Source organism: Vulpes lagopus, chromosome 3, assembly GCF_018345385.1.
Source record: "Vulpes lagopus strain Blue_001 chromosome 3, ASM1834538v1, whole genome shotgun sequence".
In the NCBI taxonomy this organism is placed as follows: domain Eukaryota; kingdom Metazoa; phylum Chordata; class Mammalia; order Carnivora; family Canidae; genus Vulpes; species Vulpes lagopus.
This window is the reverse complement of record NC_054826.1, coordinates 54800301-54818959: the sequence shown is the minus strand read 5'-3', so window position 1 is coordinate 54818959 and position 18659 is coordinate 54800301. Positions and strand designations below refer to the sequence as shown.

At 52.2% G+C, this 18659-nt stretch overlaps 1 protein-coding gene across 3 annotated transcripts in view; it reads right to left on the bottom strand.

The window, feature by feature from the left end:
- GRID1 (glutamate ionotropic receptor delta type subunit 1) overlaps positions 1-18659 on the bottom strand; it is a 638733-nt gene that overhangs the window by 43164 nt on the left and 576910 nt on the right. The window lies entirely within an intron of this gene.

The following is an 18659-nucleotide window of genomic DNA, read 5'->3' as shown; positions in this document are numbered from 1 at the left end:
CAGCACCGGGAGGGAATACATTGTTGGCAAGATTGACGATGATGATGATGATGATAATGATGATGATGATGACAAGTCCCTGCTGTTTAGAACTGGTGTGGGCAGGGACACGTACTCAGGATGTGCAGTGAAGAGCCATGTCCCCGCCAAAGCTTGCAGCTCTTCTAGAGTCCCACCCAGTTGTTGCATTTTGAGCACCACTCCTCAATTTGTCTTCGGTAAACAAAGAAATCTGTGATTTTATATAAAGTGTCCTGATTTTTAGGTGTTGACAATTATTAAAAGATGGCAAAGATAAAAACAAAGCACTTCTGAGAGCCTGGGGTTTGTTGTACACAAAGGAGAAGCAGGCAGCTCAGGCCATGTGCATGTTGGGGGGAGGGAGAGCACAAGGAAGGCTCAGCAGCGGATGTCTGAGCTGGGGGTGGATAAGGAGAGGCTTCCTTGGGGTAGGGCCAATAGACCGGGAAGGACCACTTGGCACAAAGCTCTCCCTCGCCTTAAATGAGCACCACCTGGTTCAGAGTGTTGAGAGATCGTCACATGTAGAATAAAACGGCAAAAAGGACAACAATCCCCTAAATGCTCTCTCTCTGGGCTCCACCTTGATCACTCTTCATTTTCTCTTCCAGAAATCTGTTTCTCCTTTGTGCCAACCAGGATCATCATCGCCGCCTCTCCCTGAGTTGCCCTTTCCATGAGGGGATCCCATCTTCTCAACCTGACCTGCACACCCTTCCATCTTCTGGTCTCATCTCCAGCTGCTGCACCTGTCTCCTCGCAGCCCCAGAGCCAATGCTGACAGGATAAATCCTACACAGTCCTCCTCTATGGCACCAGGCCATGGTGCTTCCTCTGCCTGGAACCCCTTTATCTCACTTATCCACCTGATATTTTCCTGCACACACCCTGAAGATCCAGATGCCTCCCTTCCCCGTGCAAAGCCATCACCATCCCTTTCCTTCCCGTGCCATCTCTACACCTTGCACGGTTTCTATGGCAGCATAATATCACTGTGATTTCAGAGGACAGCATCCTAGAGCGAGAGGAAGCAGATCTCGGGAGTCTAACCACCTGCCTTACCTCGAAGCTCCACCATCACTGACACTGCAGGATTGGCAGGTTAGCTCTAAACTCTCTGTGCCTCACTCTTCAAATCTCTTAAAACAGGGCGAGAAGCAGAGCCCATGGCATGGGGCCGCCGTTAAGCCTAACTGAGGTGCTGTGTGCTCAGCTCATAAAGCAGGGCCTGACACAAACTCGGTGGCCAGTGGCTAGTAACAATTATTCTGCACAGCAGGCTGTAAGAATTTGGAGGGCTGGAGCCGAGGCAGCCTCCTCTCTGCACCCGTGGCCCTGGATCCAGGGCTGACACCAGCCTCCACAGCATGCGCACAGAGGAGCCAGCCATGGATGCTTCATTCTGCTCTGGGGACACACTCCACGGAGTTCCTTCAGGCCCTGCTACATGGCCCAGAAACAGAGCTCGGTATTTGTTTCCATACATTACAGATGAAAGCAAACATAAAATAACAAATTCGATGAAGAAATCTTTCTAATTATTGTTCATTATTTATATCTAATTGAAGCAAGATGTTCCTTTGCTTGAAGGGCCCCAAGGGTTGTAACTCTGTCGTAATCTGCCTGTAATGAAAGGAGGAGGAATCTTTTTTCCCACATTTTTTTTATTTTTCTCATGGTAATACAAACAAACACAAGGCTTTGATGAATGGGAAACATCAGGATGAATTACACAGTTGAGTCTAAATACTGAACTGCTCTAAATTACTGCAGTTTCCATGAGTATGGAATGAATGCGTAACTGCCAAGGAGCTCAGCACTACTGTTCCATCCCCACATTTGAAATGGAGATTTCTTCTCTCTTCTCAGTATTTATTCATGACTGTGCCCCTGGCCAGAGGCTCAGGGATCATCTCTGGATGACAAGTAGGCAGCCCGAATGTTTATGGCTTCATGTCCACCTCTGTCCCAGGAGACCTCATTGTTCCCGCCCCCAAACACCACCTCCATTTGCTGTGCCAGCCTCATGGCTCTGCCCCCATGGCCTCCATAGATCATCTCCTGAAGCCATGAGTCACTGCAGAGGGACCTCTCTCATCTCAGATGCGCACCTCCTCTTTCAAGGGAACTTCCCAAGCTCACTAACATGCCCAGCACACAGTAGGGATTTCCACCATCTTTCAGAGTCAGTTAACACCATCAAAGGTTTAGACGGGAGGACCCAACTACACATACACCAGAGCCATCATCTCCTTGGGGCACTCTCACCCTCTCGTCAGAGTGTGCAGCTTTGGAAGGGACACAGAGGGAGGAGTAAAGGAGGACGGGAGCAGCTAGCCCATCAGGCTCCGAGCCAACACTGGCAGTCAGAGAAAACAGATGTGCACATCAGATAGGACACCCATCCGAACAAGCGGGAGATGCCGAGCTTGGAGAAGGCAGCACCAGCACACTTAATTTAACATATTCCTCAAATTAGTCCCTTAGCAACAACTGCTGCAGAGTGTCGATGCACCCCCACCACAGAGAGATGAAGATCTGTCCGTCACAGCCGGTGTGACCTCCATATGCATGCCGCCACTGGCTACAGTCATTCAACAACTCATCCTACAGCTATGGAACAGCCACGAGCTACGGCACAGAGGTTCAGAGAGCAAGGAATGAATGCTGGGCATCCTCACGGGCTTCACGGGGAGGGGTGGGACAGTGATCGGGAACTAAACAACGTGAACAACGTGAAACAGGGTCCTGCCTGGGGGACCCTGGAAAGCCCAGGGGTGGAGCAGCTAGCTATGGTCAGAGCTAAGGGAAGGCTTCACGGAAGAGGAAACGTGAAGCAGAGCCATGAAGGATGTGTGGGGGTAGCTGGACAGAGAGTCGAGGGTAAGGTGCTCCAGCAAGACAAGCTATCACCTGAGCAGGCACTGAGGGTCCAGATGGGACACACGCCCCAGGGCAATTCCTATGGGCTAAGATGATAAGGTTTTGGAATCCTGCAGGTGTGGGTGTGAACCCTGCCTGTGGGAGGTAGACCAGTAGTTCTCAAAGTATGGTCCTCAGAGTCACAGCATCAGCATCACCCAGGAGCCTCGAACACGTGCAGATTCTGGGGTCCACTCTCAGAACTGCTGAGTCTGACACTTGGGGGGAGCCCTCAGCAATCTGTGCTCTCATGGCCTTCACGGCTCCCCAGGGGGTATGCACACAGGCCTCAGCATCACCGGAGCAGACCTTGGTCTCCCCAACTCCCACCTTTCTCACATCTGTGGTGAAAATCAAGGGTCACAGACACATGCCCCGCACGGAGTCACTGTATAGAAACGGCAGCACTTCTGTGCGGCTGTCAGGAGGTAGTTCAAGTGGTGGAAGCAGAGAAACGGTACACAGGAGTCCTCAATGATGGGGCCGACACGGCCACACTCGGATGGAAGCAACCCAGGACGGGCAGCTCCCCTAGACTTTTCTGGGCTCACGAGACTGAAGGCTGCCTTGGCATCTGCCCACATGCCTCCCCACTAAGGAGCCCACGCTCGAGCTTCTGCTGCCCAGACTGTCGCCCAGGGACATGCAAACGGCTCCTGAGCAGCATGCATGGGCCGCCTTGTGAACAGGACACATTTTAGGTCCCCGGGATGCCCTAAGTGACAACCAGAAAGAGCCTGAACCCAGAAGGAGCATGAAGATACCCAAGTCGACGGGCAGGCCACATGGAGCTTGGTTTCTTGTGAAGGGCATGACGGTAAGGGCTTGCAGTGGCTCCCGGGGAATGCAGTGAGCGTGGAGGGGGTGCGGGGAGCTCCCAGGAAGGGCGTCTTTATTCGTTTATTTCTACTGAAGTGCAGTTGACACGCAATGTCCCATTGGTTTCAGGTGTACGACATGGTGACTGAGCAAGTCTGTACCTTAGGCGATGCTTGGCCCGAGTGCCATGGCCACCTGTCACCATGCGATGCTCTGGGGACAGCGCCGTCTGTGTTAGGGAGAGAAGTCCTGAAGAGCGTCCTCCCTGGGCTGGCCTGCGGAGGCCTGCAGTCACTGCACAGGGTGACACCGCAGGAACGTGGCCCTGTGGTTTGCGCCCGTCCCTCGCCATCGGTCCTCTGACAACGCGCAGTGTTGAATCCTCCCGTGGCAAAGCCCGGCCTTTCCCCCGTACTCACTTCTGAGCCAGTGTCTTTCACTCGGTTGTGCTCTACGAAAACTGGGTTTGAGACCCGGGGAGGGGCTCCTCTGCACCTCCTGCCCGGGGGTGCCTATCCAGGGGGTCTCCCCTAGACGAGGCATGGCTGGCTCCCACGAACGCACCTGACCTCCTGGCAAAGGGCCTTGCAAGCAGCCTCCGCCTCTGCGAGCCGTGCCCTCGCGTGGAACAGGCACTCGGGCAGTCCCACGCGGTCTCCTCCAGCTGCGGCCAGGGGCGCCCCGCCGGCTCGGTGCCGCCCCCCTCCCTCCCTGTACCTTTCTCCGTGAATCCGTCTTACTATTTCCTAGATACGTTTTCATTAACAAAGAGATAAATGCGTTTGCAGCATGAAGAAAATCAATGATACAGAATTTATAAATACATCTTTGCATGTTACAGAGAGATTTACGTTGGCAATAGAGATAAATGCCCTCATAGCAGGAGCAGAATCAATGTACAGTACAGGTAAAGCAGATTTTAACAACTGCGGGGCTGCCATAATCACAGCCCAACAAATCCAAATCCCAAAGCCCCGTTATCGTTCCTTAAAAGGAAAAGAATGTAGTGGAAGGACCCCAAAGGCATGGCAGGGTGGGGGTGCTCCTCCTCGTAATCTGAAGTTGTTTCAGCTACGGCCCACAGATGCCTTGACGTGGACCCAGCAGCCTGGACCCATCGCTCCCATCCGACCCTCCAGGAAGGACGCTGTGCGAGTTGCTTGGGATTGGCTGGCTGGGTTCGCCAGGCCGCTGATGGGGACATCGGGCATCGGTGCCCCCAGCTCCCGCCTCCCAGGGGACCCCTCTGGCTCTCCCCCCCGCAGCATTCTCCCGTCCGGGGCTTTGCCAATCCCTGTTCTCGCCTCCCCCACCCCGGGGTCCCTCAAGGTGGATTGGGCCTTAAGCGAAGGCTGAGACACCCCAAGATGCCTCCCAACCTTGGGCTCCAAAAGGCTTCACAAGTGCCTTCATTCATTCATTCATTCATTCATTCATTCATCCACAAGCCCATTTCCTCGGCATCTGCTTGCATCAAGCGTGGCCCTCGGGGGCCAGCGTGGGGAGCACAGAGTTCCCACCCTCCTGGCTTCTGCGTGGCGGCGGTAGGGAGGCAGAGACACACATGGACACAGCCACAAACACACAAATAATTAAGGCACACCAGGGTCAGCAAGCTTTCTGGAAAGGGGGGGAAGCACACAGGTGCGGGCGACAAGGGCCTCGCACGCTCCAGCCCTTTGTGCTTTTGTTTTTCTAGAATGCTTTGAAAATGTTTCCAAAAACAAAAACTGTCTTAGCTTGCAGGCTGCTCCTGCGGCCTGCGGGGCCGTGGTCGGCAGACCCCTAATGGCATGTACCCCGTGACCAAAGGTGCTAGAAGATTAAGAAAGCAGAGTAAGGATGCTAGAGAATAAGGGAGGAAGTGATTAGATCAAGTGCACGGGGGTGGGGGTGGGGGGCTGGACACCGAACCTGACACGGGGGGCAGGTGCTTCGGAGCCCCTTGAGGGCACCCTGGAGGGTGGGCTGACATCTGGAGAAGCTTTGCCTCCCGGGGAGCAGAGAAGGGCAGGCTCCAAGTCTGTCAGCCTGTCCTTCCCTAGCACAGCTTGGCAGGGCCCGCGTCGTCGTGGAAGCCCAAGGGTCCCTGGGGTGGTGCACGCACTCCTCTGGAGGCCGCCGGCCATGGTAGTGACCGCAGGTGTGAATCCCAGCGGGGAAAACTGCCAGGCTACAACCTCCTGGGGATGCTTGGTGACCCACCGGGAGGAGGGCGGTGGGGCCCATGACAGGGAGCCACGTCCTTGACCAAGTCCTCACCTTGAAAGGCAAGCCCTGTGGCAGCCACAGAGGGGGGCACACGCTCAGCGCCCGGTCGCATCCACCCCCCTCCCCACCCCACCTCCTGCATTGTTTTCTCTCTACAATTCCCTTTCCATTTTTCAGAATGCTGTTGACATAAAAAGATGCCCCAAATAAACTCCTATGAAAGGACTGTATTTGTAGACATTATATTTGCATTGGGGTAAAAAAGTAACCATTACTAAAGGTAAACAAATAGAGGAACAAAAAGAGGGAGGGGGGGATAAGTACTGAGTGGTGGCGAGACTTCCAGTTTTTACAAACGTGTTTCTGTAAATTTTGCATTTTTTTAATTACACTGTAAACACAACACAAATCCTTAAACATTTAAAACCCTGCTGCTGCCCAAGGGACGCTGTGGGCTGTCCGTGCTCTCCGTGCGCCGTGTGTGCACCCCGGCGAGCTGCGCAGGGCCGCGGGGACCCGCGGGGGGGAGAGCGGCCCCTCTGCTGCCCCACGAGCTTCTGCCCTGCAGGCTGACCCGGAGGGCTGGGCCGTTGGGGGCAGCCAGGGCCTATGGGATGGAGGGCCCTCCCCAACGAAGGTTGCAACCTCCCTCTCTGGCACATGCCCTGCCTGCTGCCCTGGCGGGGGGGGGCAACGTTTCTGAAAGGTGGGCCCACGCGCTCAGGTGCTTCCGGTCTGCCAACTCGGCCTAGACCCTGGCAGTGAGCAGGGCTCAGTAACGGGCCCCGAGGGAGGGGGCCGGGTCGGATGGCGCTGGGCCAGGGACCGAGCATAGGCCCTGGCGTGTGTCGGAGGCTGAGCGTCCACATCCTCCACTAAGTCAAAACCCGGGCACCCCTAAAAGCATCGGTAAAGGGTGCTCAGTCTGGAAGCCTCTTGCATTCCAGATCTGTCTCGTCCAGCCTCAGGTTACTCAGCTCTCCGAGCCTCCACGCCTCCACTCAGGCTCACTATCTGTCCATCCTCTGTGCCCTGCCTTCTGCACAGGACTAAACCCCTCCCATCCTCCCTCCCATCCTAGGGATCATCTCCGCTGACATCTCCAGCGGGCACAACGGATGCCCCACCCCCAGGATCCAACATTGACCCCCTTGGACCTCATGTGTCCATTGACACATCTGTCTCCCCACCTCAACGGTGAGCCCCACCGGGGCTGAGCTCTGCCCATGTCTGGCTCCCTGTGACCCCACACTGAGACTGAAGACAAGAGGTGCTGACTTCGTGTTTTCTGAAAGAATCAACTCTGGTTTACAACAACTCTGTGTTTATAGCTGAATATCATGGGGGGAACAAAATCTAGGCTGGAGACCAGCGTGGTGATAGGTCTCACTGTAGAATCACGACCACTAACCTCAGGTGGACCTCGTGCTGCCTGTCGGGCTTCCAGACTCCCCTCCTCGATTCATCCTCCCTGTCCCTTGGATGACTCTCAGACGATGACCCTGCTTCCCGTCTCTTAAGACAGTAGAAGCAATAGTAGAGAACTTTGCTTCTCTATCAAGAACTTCCTTTCCTGGAGGCAGAACATGAAAGACTCCTGACTCTGGGAGATGAACTAGGGGTGGTGGAAGGGGAGGTGGGCAGGGGGTGGGGGTGACTGGGTGACGGGCACTGAGGGGGGCACTTGAATGGATGAGCACTGGGTGTTATTCTATATGTTGGCAAATTGAACACCAATAAAAAATAAATTTATTTTAAAAATTAAAAAAGAAAAAGAACTTCCTTTCCTAAAACCACTGAATACCTGCTGGCCCTACTTTTAAATGGCGGTCTGTCCTTGCTCCAAATGACGTCTTACTCTGTCTCCTGGAGCCCAGACATCCTTGCCTTCTCAAATACGTTGCTCTTCCAGTTGCCATCTCTACCTCCTACATCATCAAATTGCTTCTCTCTATGGATCATTTCCATCGGCATGGAACACAAACATCTTCTGTCTTTAAAAAAGAAGAAAAAATAAAACCCAACCAACTCATTCTTTGAGATCATGCCCTCCTGCAACCACTCTCCAGTTCTTCTGGGAAGGTATCCATAGTCATTGTTCCCATTTCTTATCAACCTACCTTGATTAAGTTTTCATCCCAACACTGAACTGAAGCTGTCTTTGTCAAGGTCATTAATGATCTCCCAAAGATGGCAGCAAATCCCCACTCCAGTGGAATCTGACAAACTTGACCACTCTGTCCTTCTTGAAGGCTTTCCCTCACTTGGCTTCTGGGACATGACTCTTTCTTAGTTCTCTCACCTCGCAGGTGCCTCCCTATCCCTCTCCTTTCCACTCCTTCTCTTCCCAGACTCTGAATCTTGGGGTGTTGCAGGTTCAGCCCACAGATTCCCTCTCTTCTCTAGTGACATCCCTTTCACCATGATCTGGTCAACTCAACTGGCTGCAAATACATCTACACCCTGATGCCTCCAAGGGGCCACCCCAGTCCTGACCCATCCCGTTGAATTCTAGCAAATTGCTCACACCCGACATCTCCATTTGGATGGTTAATAGGGCCCAAGACAGAACACGTTCAAACCCAAGCCCTTGAATTGGGAGCCCAAGAACCCACCACCAAACCTATTCCTCCTTTCCTTTGTCCGTGTCCAAAGAACATGCCTCTATTTTTTGAGCTGCTGTGGACAAAGCCTTGGAATTCCTGCCAATTCCTCTCTTCCCTGTGTATCTCACACACTATCTCAGCATATTTTCTCTCTTCTATCATTGAGAGAGCTCCAGAAGCAGGCTACGTCTCATCACCTTCACCGTGTACCACTCTGTGTCTTAGGTGGATACTGGGGCCATCTCCCCGTGGTCTCCCTGCCTCCACCTTTCACTCAACAATCTATGCCTCAGGGTGACCGGCAGAATGATCCTTTTAAAGTCTAAGTCACATCATGTCACCTCTTTGTCCAAAATCCTCAGTTGCTTCCTCTCTCAAAGAAACGCCCCAAATCCTCACACGGCCTGAAGAGTCCCACACTACCAGAACCCAACACCTCTGCTCTCACCACACTGGCTTATCCTCCCTTCCCACCCCAGGGTTTCTGTAGCTGTTTTCCCTCTGCCCAAATACTCTTCGCTCACATCTTTAATTGGCTCACTTCCTCAGTTGTCTTGGGTCTCTGATCAAATGTCACCTTCTCCATGAGGCCTCTGCTGACAGCCCTATATAAAATACCACACTTCTTAAATTATAGGATAAAAGCGAAGAAAGATATCACAGGTTTTTAATGTCAGTTCTCTCCCTAGAATGGGACTTGGTCGTTGGGTTTACTGCTACACCACCAGTGCCGACAACTGCATGACCAATCATCCTGGTTTGCACAAGGCAGAGAGATTTCCTGGGACACAGGACTTCCAGTGCTAAAACCAGGATAGTTGCAGCCAAACTGGGATAATTTGCATCCCTACTTACAACAGTGCCCGGCACAGAACAGACACTCGAATAAATATGGGTTATTATTATGTGCATGAATAATATATTAATGAATTCTCTTTTTTTCTCACTTTCCAAATGGGTAGGTTGGATATTGCGTTGGAAAGGTCTTTGTCTTGAGTTGACCATTCTCCTTTCAGGACAAAAGTGGGTCAGTCATCTGCAGAGAGGCAGGCATAATGACGGCTTGAGACTTGAATAGAGGAACTGTATGCAGCTTTGAGCCAGGACACACAGCACACAGCTATGCGGTCAGAGACGGCCCAGGAACCAGCCACCGAGGAACTCAGGGATGGGACCGGGTCATCCCCAGGCTTCCTCCTCAGGATACTGAAGCTTCAAGACCCAGCTTCTCTGTGGATTTAAGGGAAGCAGCATTGGCGGAGAGCATCCTCTGGTCCTGAACCCTCCACACAGTCTGCTTCCCTGGCTCCCGTGCCCCTCGCCCTCCGTGAGAGTCCTGCGCAAAACAGCCCCGCCAGCCGGCAGTACCTCCACGCCAGGAACACGGCCGACTCCCAGCTCTCGACACCCGCAAATATTTGCTGCCACAAATCAATACAAAAGCAGGATGCACCATTAACCTTTAATATATCAGTGCTGGGACTCTTAATCCATTATGAGGCTGTCATAAATGTGACCAAAATGCAAATGGGAGCAGCAGCCCTTCGGGAGGATGTGAAGGTGCCTTCATTGCCTCCTGGCACAGCCTGCGTCCCCCTCTGCTCCAGAGAAACAGCCTGAGTCTCTCCTCTCACTGCCGGCTTTTGTTTTCACTGTCCTTCCCTCCCTCTTCTCCTTTCTCGATGTCTGACTGAGCCCCTCAATTATGTCAGCTTCCCAGGCAGTCACTCGATAGGCTTCAAGAAAGCTGGAATAATGCTAACTTCCAGTCACTGTGCTAACGCTTCATTTGTGTTGCTTCATTAACCTTGGCTGAACTCTTACATAAAGTCATTATTAACCCCCCATTTTAGAGATGAAGAAATCAAGGCTCAAGGAGATTAAGCAGCCCATGGAAGGCTGGAGAGGCAGAAAGTAGGAGAGCTGTCTTTCCACTCAACACCTTTCCACCCACCTGTCATCCTGCAGTGATGTCAAGCAGCCCGCCACGCGGGCAGGATGATTGAGCAGACAGTCAAAAATACCAGGCAAAACGCACTGTTGGCAGGAAGCTCAGGGTAGTTGGGACACGCTGGTGAGCCAACCGCAGCTCCGGGAGAGAGACTGGGGTGGGGGCCTGCAGGGAAGGTCAGCAGAAAAGTGAGGCTTAAGTTCCGCCTTCAGGAGCAACCAGAAGCAGATGCATGGAGGAGACGGACAAGAGATGTTCTGGGCAAGGGTGACCGTACACTCAAACCACGGGGGTTTGGAGGGTGAACCCTCTGGGAACTACTACCAGGTAAGGGAGCGGGAAGGGTCAATAACTAGGAAGCTACTATGGAGAGGACCAAGGGCTAATTACTTAGAAACTACTGAGGACTCTGGAATGAGATGGAAGCTCAGACCTGATGAAGGAGGAAGGGCTGACGTCCCCCAGATGATTCCAGCCCCGGAGAACAGGTGTGCACCTGTGTTCACCGGGCGGTGGGGAAACTGGGGGAAGCAGGGCTGAGGAGCCACGGTGAACCCGTGCACTTGTACACGTGTGTGCATGCGTGCAGGTGTCTGTGTGTTTAGGGCCTGGGCATGTACACATAGGAGTGTGCCTGGCGGGACCCCAGGGCGGGAGGAAGGGGGCCGGGCAGAGGGGGCGCTGCTGGGGGCTGGGACGCTTAGATGGAGAAATGTCATGCACTGTGACAGGCTTAAAAAGAAAGGAGCAGCAAGGGGCTCCTCAGGGGTGGAACGGCGACCGCGCGGGAGGCAGATTTGTGTGACAAGGAGCCAAACAAAGCGGCCAGCGCGGGGATCGTGTCTCATGCCACGTCTGCCCACCTGAGCTTGTTTCTGGGCCTGGAAAGCAGAGACCCGGGCCCTCCCCACGCGGGGAAGCGGGGAAGAAACCTGGAGCACGCGCGAGCCTGTTACTGAACAACACAGAACCGACTGCAATTAAACGCGAAGCTACAAGACGCTGGCTGTTCTGAATCTGTGGGCAGAAAAATCACTTCAACGACGAGACAAGACTGATGGGGAGGAGAAGGGAGGGCGGCGGGAGGAGAACGGCACGCTGTATTGTTGGCGGACTTGTTTGGGCGCAGGGATGGCGAGAGGCCCTACTCGGTGTCAAGTGCCGCATGACTCGGCTCGGCTAGTTTCATCCCTAGAATCAGCCTTTGTGATAAATGATTCATCTCGCCTGATCCGTGAGGAAGTGATGAGGTTTTCTGGGCACGAGAACCAGGTGGAGCTCGCTGGCCGGCCTGATGCCGAGCTTCTCGGGCCTGTGTTTCTAAGACACTCGAGATCCTATATCAGCTCCGACCAAGGATGGTGTCTGTGCCACAGACCATCCGGTGATAGCTGGTTTTGACTTGGACAAAAGGCTCTTCAAGTGCCATTAGCAATGCCGGGTGCCAGCCACACACCCCGGGAGCCCTCGGGGCCTGCCCGGGCACTCTCTCTGGTGGGGCCTGCTGGTCGCCGTGGGTGCCTTCATCAGAGACACATGGCCTACACTGCAGCAGCTGATGCTGGCAGGACTGCCCATGATCCTGCTTTTTGCTTAAGATAATCATCCATCCCATTAACTTTTTAGGGTTTGGGCAGGACACTTGGGACCACTCTGCCAACGCCCACCAGCAAGCTGTCCGATGGGAGCAACACCCCCAGCTGCAGAGCACGAGATGAATCACCAAAAGGTGGTTGTTGGGGAAGTACGCCGTAGCTTCCACGGCCCAGAGGACAGGGAGGAAGGCACTGGCATGTACGGCATCCAAACACATGCAGGTCTATGCTATTCCCTCCTTATTGGATCCTCCCGACGGCCCTGGCGGAAGCTATCACACTCCTTATTCTCAGAACCCCGAGAGCTGAACTAAGTTGCCCAAGAGTTAGAGACGCACACCAGCTTACCTGGGACCTACCGCCAGCCAGAACTAGAGCCGGGCTCACAAACCAGTCTGATGGGGCTCCGAAGGCTGGCCCTGCCGTGACCTGCTACGCTCTTGAGAAGCGGGAGCAACGTGGTCCGCTTGGGAGCTCTCAGACCGGAGGTCTGGGGCCTGGGTTCCGGCTCTGAGGGGCACGCAGGGCTAGGGTTCCCAACTTTGACACTGGGGTCCGGTTACGGTGGAGAATTTCCCCCCTACACTTGCCAGCCCTGGGCCCGGGGTAAGCCCCCCTCCCGGTGCATCAGTTTCCCTCTCTGTACAACAGGGATGTCCACGGGTTGAGCGCAACGCAGCGAGAGTAGTGCAGGCCCATGGGGGACACCTGGTATGTGGTTGCATCCACGAGCCCAGCGGTTCGACGGGAGATTTGTGCTGTATTACGGTGACAGGATGCCCGTCTCTGCGACGGGTCCGGAAGTGGCTGGCTTGGCTAGCACAGGGTTTGTATGTTTCGAATTTGAATGCTTTTAACGTGGGCGCGCCACTCCGGGTCACCCCGAACCCTCGCACTCTCCCGGGTCTTAAACCCACAATGACCCCCTCGTCTTGCCCTGTAAACCTCTGTGATTGAAACCCCCGGCCACGACGAGCCCTCCGAGCTCCCCACAGTGGTACTTCACGACTCTGTCACCTGGGTTGGCACTAAATCCTTATCTCATTTAGGATTCTCTCTCCAACAAAGCAGCACCATGGACTGTTTTCCTGGAAACATGGTTGGTTTTTTCTCTGAAAACTGGAATCTCATTTTGAAGCCTGTCGGGACTCAGAGCTACCGTGGGGAGGATCTCACAAAGAACAGGCCTCTGCCAATTAAAACTCAGCATGCCTGGACACCAGGAGCTTTGCCTCTATGGAGGGTCTGCAGTCACCTCCCCGGCATCAGGGGCTGCCGGGGCTTGTCTTCAAGTCCTGCCAAGGCCACAGCCATATCACACTCGACAGGGCAAAGGTCTCCGCGGGCCTCCCTGACTCTTAGCAACACAAGACTGTCCCCACAGGGCCTCAGGATGAAAGACAACGCACCAAACCCAGCCACAGACTCCAGGCAGAGCCATTCCCTTCCTCGGTAGGGCAAGAGAAGCTCCTGGCAGGAAGAGTTGACAGTGAATATTAGGAAGAAGCTGCCTGCTGTCTTCAAGAGAAAAGAGCCTGCCATGGGATCCCTCAGAGGCCTGTGCTATTAAGTCGGTGCGCTTTCTTGGTCCCTTCAGATAGCTGTGTCCCCCTGAAGTGTCCCCCTCCTGCCACAGTCACAGGGCAGCGGGACAGGCAGGGCAGAGGCTGCCTCCCATTCCAGAAAACCGAGACCCAGCTGTATCTGCATGTTGATGCCCAGATCACAAGAGTCACTCAGTACACAGTACGTCTCGCTGTGTTTGAGTGGACGAATGACGTGTAAGCCACACACCTCTGCTGCCTCATGCATTTCCTCACCTTCTTTTCTATTCTGGATGTTCCAGTCAGACAAACGGGTTGCTGAAAGCTCTCTAGAAAGGCTTTTTTTTTTTTTTTTTTAAGATTGATTGATTGATTGATTGATTGATTTATGATAGACACAGAGAGAGAGAGGCAGAGACACAGGAGGAGGGAGAAGCAGGCTCCATGCCGGTAGCCCAATGCGGAACTTGATCCCGGGACTCCAGGATCGCGCCCTGGGCCAAAGGCAGGTGCTAAACCGCTGAGCCACCCAGGGGTCCCCTAGAAAGGCCTTTTTGAAAAATACCCCTTATGGGTGTGACCAGCCAGTCTGGAGAAAACAAGGGTAAAGGGATCTGAGGGAGGTTGGCATGAGGAGACCACCAGCTGGGAGGGGGCTCAGATGCAAGGAGGAGAGGTTTCATGCACCATGGGACTCAGCATGGCGCCGTGGGAAGGGCAGGGCCATCCAATGGAGCCCACCTCCATCCAGCCCCGCACACAGTTCTCTCATCCCTCTTCCCATGCTCCTCCCTGCTGACGTTGGCCAATGCCAACCAGAGGCAGCCCCCTGTCTTGCACACGCCAGCACTTATCTCCAGGGAGGAGGCCACATTGTCCCCGTGCCTGAAGGAGCCATGTACAGTGTGTTAGGCCTACCAGGTGAACTCGGGTGACCAGAGCTGCACTCTGAGTTTCAGGAGGCGCGGCTCCCTACCGCTGGCATGACTGTGTTCTAAGTGGGAAGCTATGGTGAGTTCTGACCACGATGCTTGTCTGGCCAATCCTCCACGGATCCCCATTTCTTTCAGAACGGGGTGGCCCCTCCTAAACATGAGGGCCTTCTAAGCCCTCTAGAACTCATGCCTACCTGGTCCTCCAGCCAACACGTCTATATTTCCTGTCCTGGCCACACTGCTCCTCAAGACCACTGGGCTTCCTCTGACCTCTGGTCCTTCCTATCTGCCATGTGGCCACTTCTCCTTCCTAAACACACAGCTACCCCCTCATCTTCTAGGTCTTGGGTTACATATCACTACCTCCAGGACTCAGCTTAAGACTCTCTCTGTTATGGCTTGAACTATGTCCCCAAAATAGGTATGTCAGCGTCCTAAACCCCAGGACCTCAGAACATGACCCTGTTTGGAGACAGCGTCTTTACATCTTTACAGAGGCAATCAATCTCAATGAGGTCATTAGAATGGGCCGTAATCCAATGATTGGTGTCCTTATAGAAGAAAAACTTGGACACGTCATGCATGCTGGGAGAATGCCACACGAAAATGAAGCTGAGATCAGGGTAACGAATGCATCCACAGGCCGAGAAATTCCAAAGATTTCCAGCAAACCCCCAGAAGCCAGGAGAGACCCACGGAACAGAGTCTCCGCTGTAGCCCGGGGAAGGAACCAACCCCACCGACACCTTGTTCTCCAACTGCCAGCCTCCAGAATGGGAGGCAACGGATCTCTGTTCAGTCACCCGGTTGCAATGCAGACATACCTCATTTTACTGCACTTCACTCTACAGGGCTTTGCAGACATTGCGTGTTTTACAGACTGAAGGATCATGGCAACCCTGTGTCAGCAAATCTACTAGCACTGTTGGCCCAGCAGCATTTGCTCACTTCATGTTCCTGTCATATTTCAATAATTCTTACAATATTTCAAACTTTTTCATTATTATTATATCTGTTGTGGTGATCTATGACTGGTGATCTTTGACGCTACTATTGTAATTGTACCACAACCGCACCCAGAGAAGGCAGCAGACTTAATAAATGTGTGTGTTCTGACTGCCCACTGACCAGCCATTCCCCTCATCTCTCTCCCTCTCCCTGGGCTTCCCTATTTCCTGAGACACAACAATATTGAAATTAGGCCATTTAATAACCCTACAATGGCCTCTATGTGTCCAAGCGAAAGGAAGAGTTGCAGGTCTCTCACCTTAAATCAAAAGCTAGAAATGATTCAGCTTAGTGAGGAGAACCTGTCAGAAGCTGAGATAAGCCAAAAGCTAGGCCTTTTGTACCAAATAGTTATCCAAGCTGTGAATGTAGAGGGAAAGTTCTTGAAGGAAATTAAAAGCACTACTCCAGTGAACACACAAATGAAAGGAGAGTGAAACAGCCTTATTGCTGATAGAGAGAAAGTTTCCGTGGTCTGGAGAGAAGATCAAGCCAGCCACAACATTCCCTCAAGCCAAAGCCTCATCCAGAGCAAGGTGCTAAATCCCCTCAATGCCGTGAAGGCTGGGAGAGGCGAGGAGGCTGCAGGAGGGAAGCTGGAAGCTGCAGAGATTTAAGGTTCCCGAGGTTTAAGGAAAGAGGCCATCGGCGTAACATGCAACTGCGAGTTGAAGCGGCCGCTGCTGATGTAGAAGATGCAGCGAGTTATCCGGAGGACCTAGCTAAGGCAATTCAGGAAGGCAGCTACACACCACAATGGATTTTCAATGAAGACAAAACACCTTCTACCAGTGAAGATGCTTTCTAGGACTCTCATAGCTACAGGGAAGTCAATGCTGGACTTCAAAGCCTCAAAGGACAGGCCGACTCTCCTGTTAGGGGCCAATGCAGCTGGTGACTAAGATGAAGGCACTGCTCATTTAGCATTCCAAAAGTCCTGGGGCCCTTAAGAATTATGCTAAATCTACTCTGCCTGCACTCAATAAATGGAACAACAAAGCTTGAATGACTGTGCATCTGTTTACAACTCAGTTTACTGAATATTTTAAGGCAACTGTTGAGACCTATGGCTCAGAAGAAAAGATTCCTTTCAAAATATTACTCTCCCTGACAATGCAGCTGGTCACTCAAGAGCACTAATGGAGATGTACAATGAGATTAATGTTGTTTTCACACCTGCTAACACAACATCCCTCCTGCACCCCATGGATCAAGAATAATTTCAACTTTCAAGTCTTATTATTTAAGAAATATATTCTGTAATACATTGCTGCCATTGACAGGCATTCCTCTGACAGATCTGGGCAAAGTAAATGGAAAACCTTCTGGAAAGCATTCACCATTCTAGACACCATGAAGAACACTCAGGATACATGGGCAGAGGTCAAAATGTCACCATTAACCAGAGTTTGAAAGAAGTTGATTCCATCCCTCAGGGATGACTTTGAGGGATTCAAGGCTTCATGGAGGAAGCAAGTGGAGATGTGGTGGCAACAGCAAGAAAACGAGAAGTAGACCTGAAGCCTGAAGACGTGACCGAATTGTGGCAATCCCACGATCAAACTTGAATGGATGAGTAGGTGCCTCTTACAGATGAGCAAAATCAAGGGATTTCTCAAGATGGAAACCACTCTTGGTGAAGACTGTTGAAACGACAACAGAAGATTCAGAGGACTCCACAAACTTAGTTGATAAAGCAGCAGCGGGGTTTGAGAGGATTGACCCCAATTCCGAAATAAGTTCTACCGTGAGTAAAATGCTATCAAATACGCACAGCGCACTACAGAGCTATTGTTCATAAGCGAGTCAGTTGATGCAGCAAACTTCACTTTTGTCTTGTTTTAAGAAATTGCCCCAGCCACCCGAGCCTTCAGCAATCACCATCTTGATCAGTCAGCAGTCATCGGCATGGGAGTAAGACCTTCCACCAGCAAAAAGTTTATGATTCACTGAAAACTCAGATGATGGTTAGGATTTTTTAACAATAAAGTATTTTTAAATTAATATACATGCATTGTTTTTTTTAGGCCTAATGCTATTACACACTTAAATAGACTACACTATAGTGTAAACATAGCTTTATATGCACTGGGAACCCCTAAAATTCATTTGATCCACTTTATTTATTTATTTTTTTTAATTTTTATTTATTTATGACAGTCATACAGAGAGAGAGAGAGAGAGAGGCAGAGACACAGGCAGAGGGAGAAGCAGGCTCCATGCACCGGGAGCCTGATGTGGGATTCGATCCCGGGTCTCCAGGATCGCGCCCTGGGCCAAAGGCAGGCGCCAAACCGCTGCGCCACCCAGGGATCCCCTGATCCACTTTATTGTTATATTCACTTGATTGTGACAGTCTGGAGCTGAACCCCTAGTATCTCTGAGGAGTGCCTGTACTCTGTAACAGCGGCCCCAGGAAATACGTACATACACCTCCCATACGCTCTGCTAATCAGCAACACTTCCTCTCTCACAGCCCTTTCCTCACTGTGCTGCACTGAGTCACTGGTATGCTGGTTCCTCTGAATTGGCAAGTGCCACTCTATGAAGATGGACTGTATGTTTTTCTCACTGACATTTTTTTCTCTAGAGCTTAACACAACACCAGACACACAATAACACACGATCTCTTTGTTGTAGGAATGAGTGAGTGAATTAACAAGTGGATAGAACAACCCCCGGTTATGGGGAACTCTTATAATCATGGTCATTGTGTCAATCACATGGCGGTAGCATCACAGCACTGTCACCCCACTAATGCCCAGCCCAATAACTGCGATACTTAGTAACTGTGTGATGAATGAGTAAATGAACAACCGTATCAACTAATGTGTAAAGAGGCCTGGGATTTTCCTGGAATGGAGAAAGCTCAGTTTCCCCTCTAGGAGGAGTTTATTTCTGGCGTCAGACTCTTAGGGATGAATAGTCCTTGACCTGTAGAAGAGCAGGAACACAGAGAGATGGAGATGCCCAGTGGAGAGCTCCCACCCAGGAGGCAAAGATCATAGCCCCCTTGCACATTTAGTGTGACAGTCCACTTTGACAAG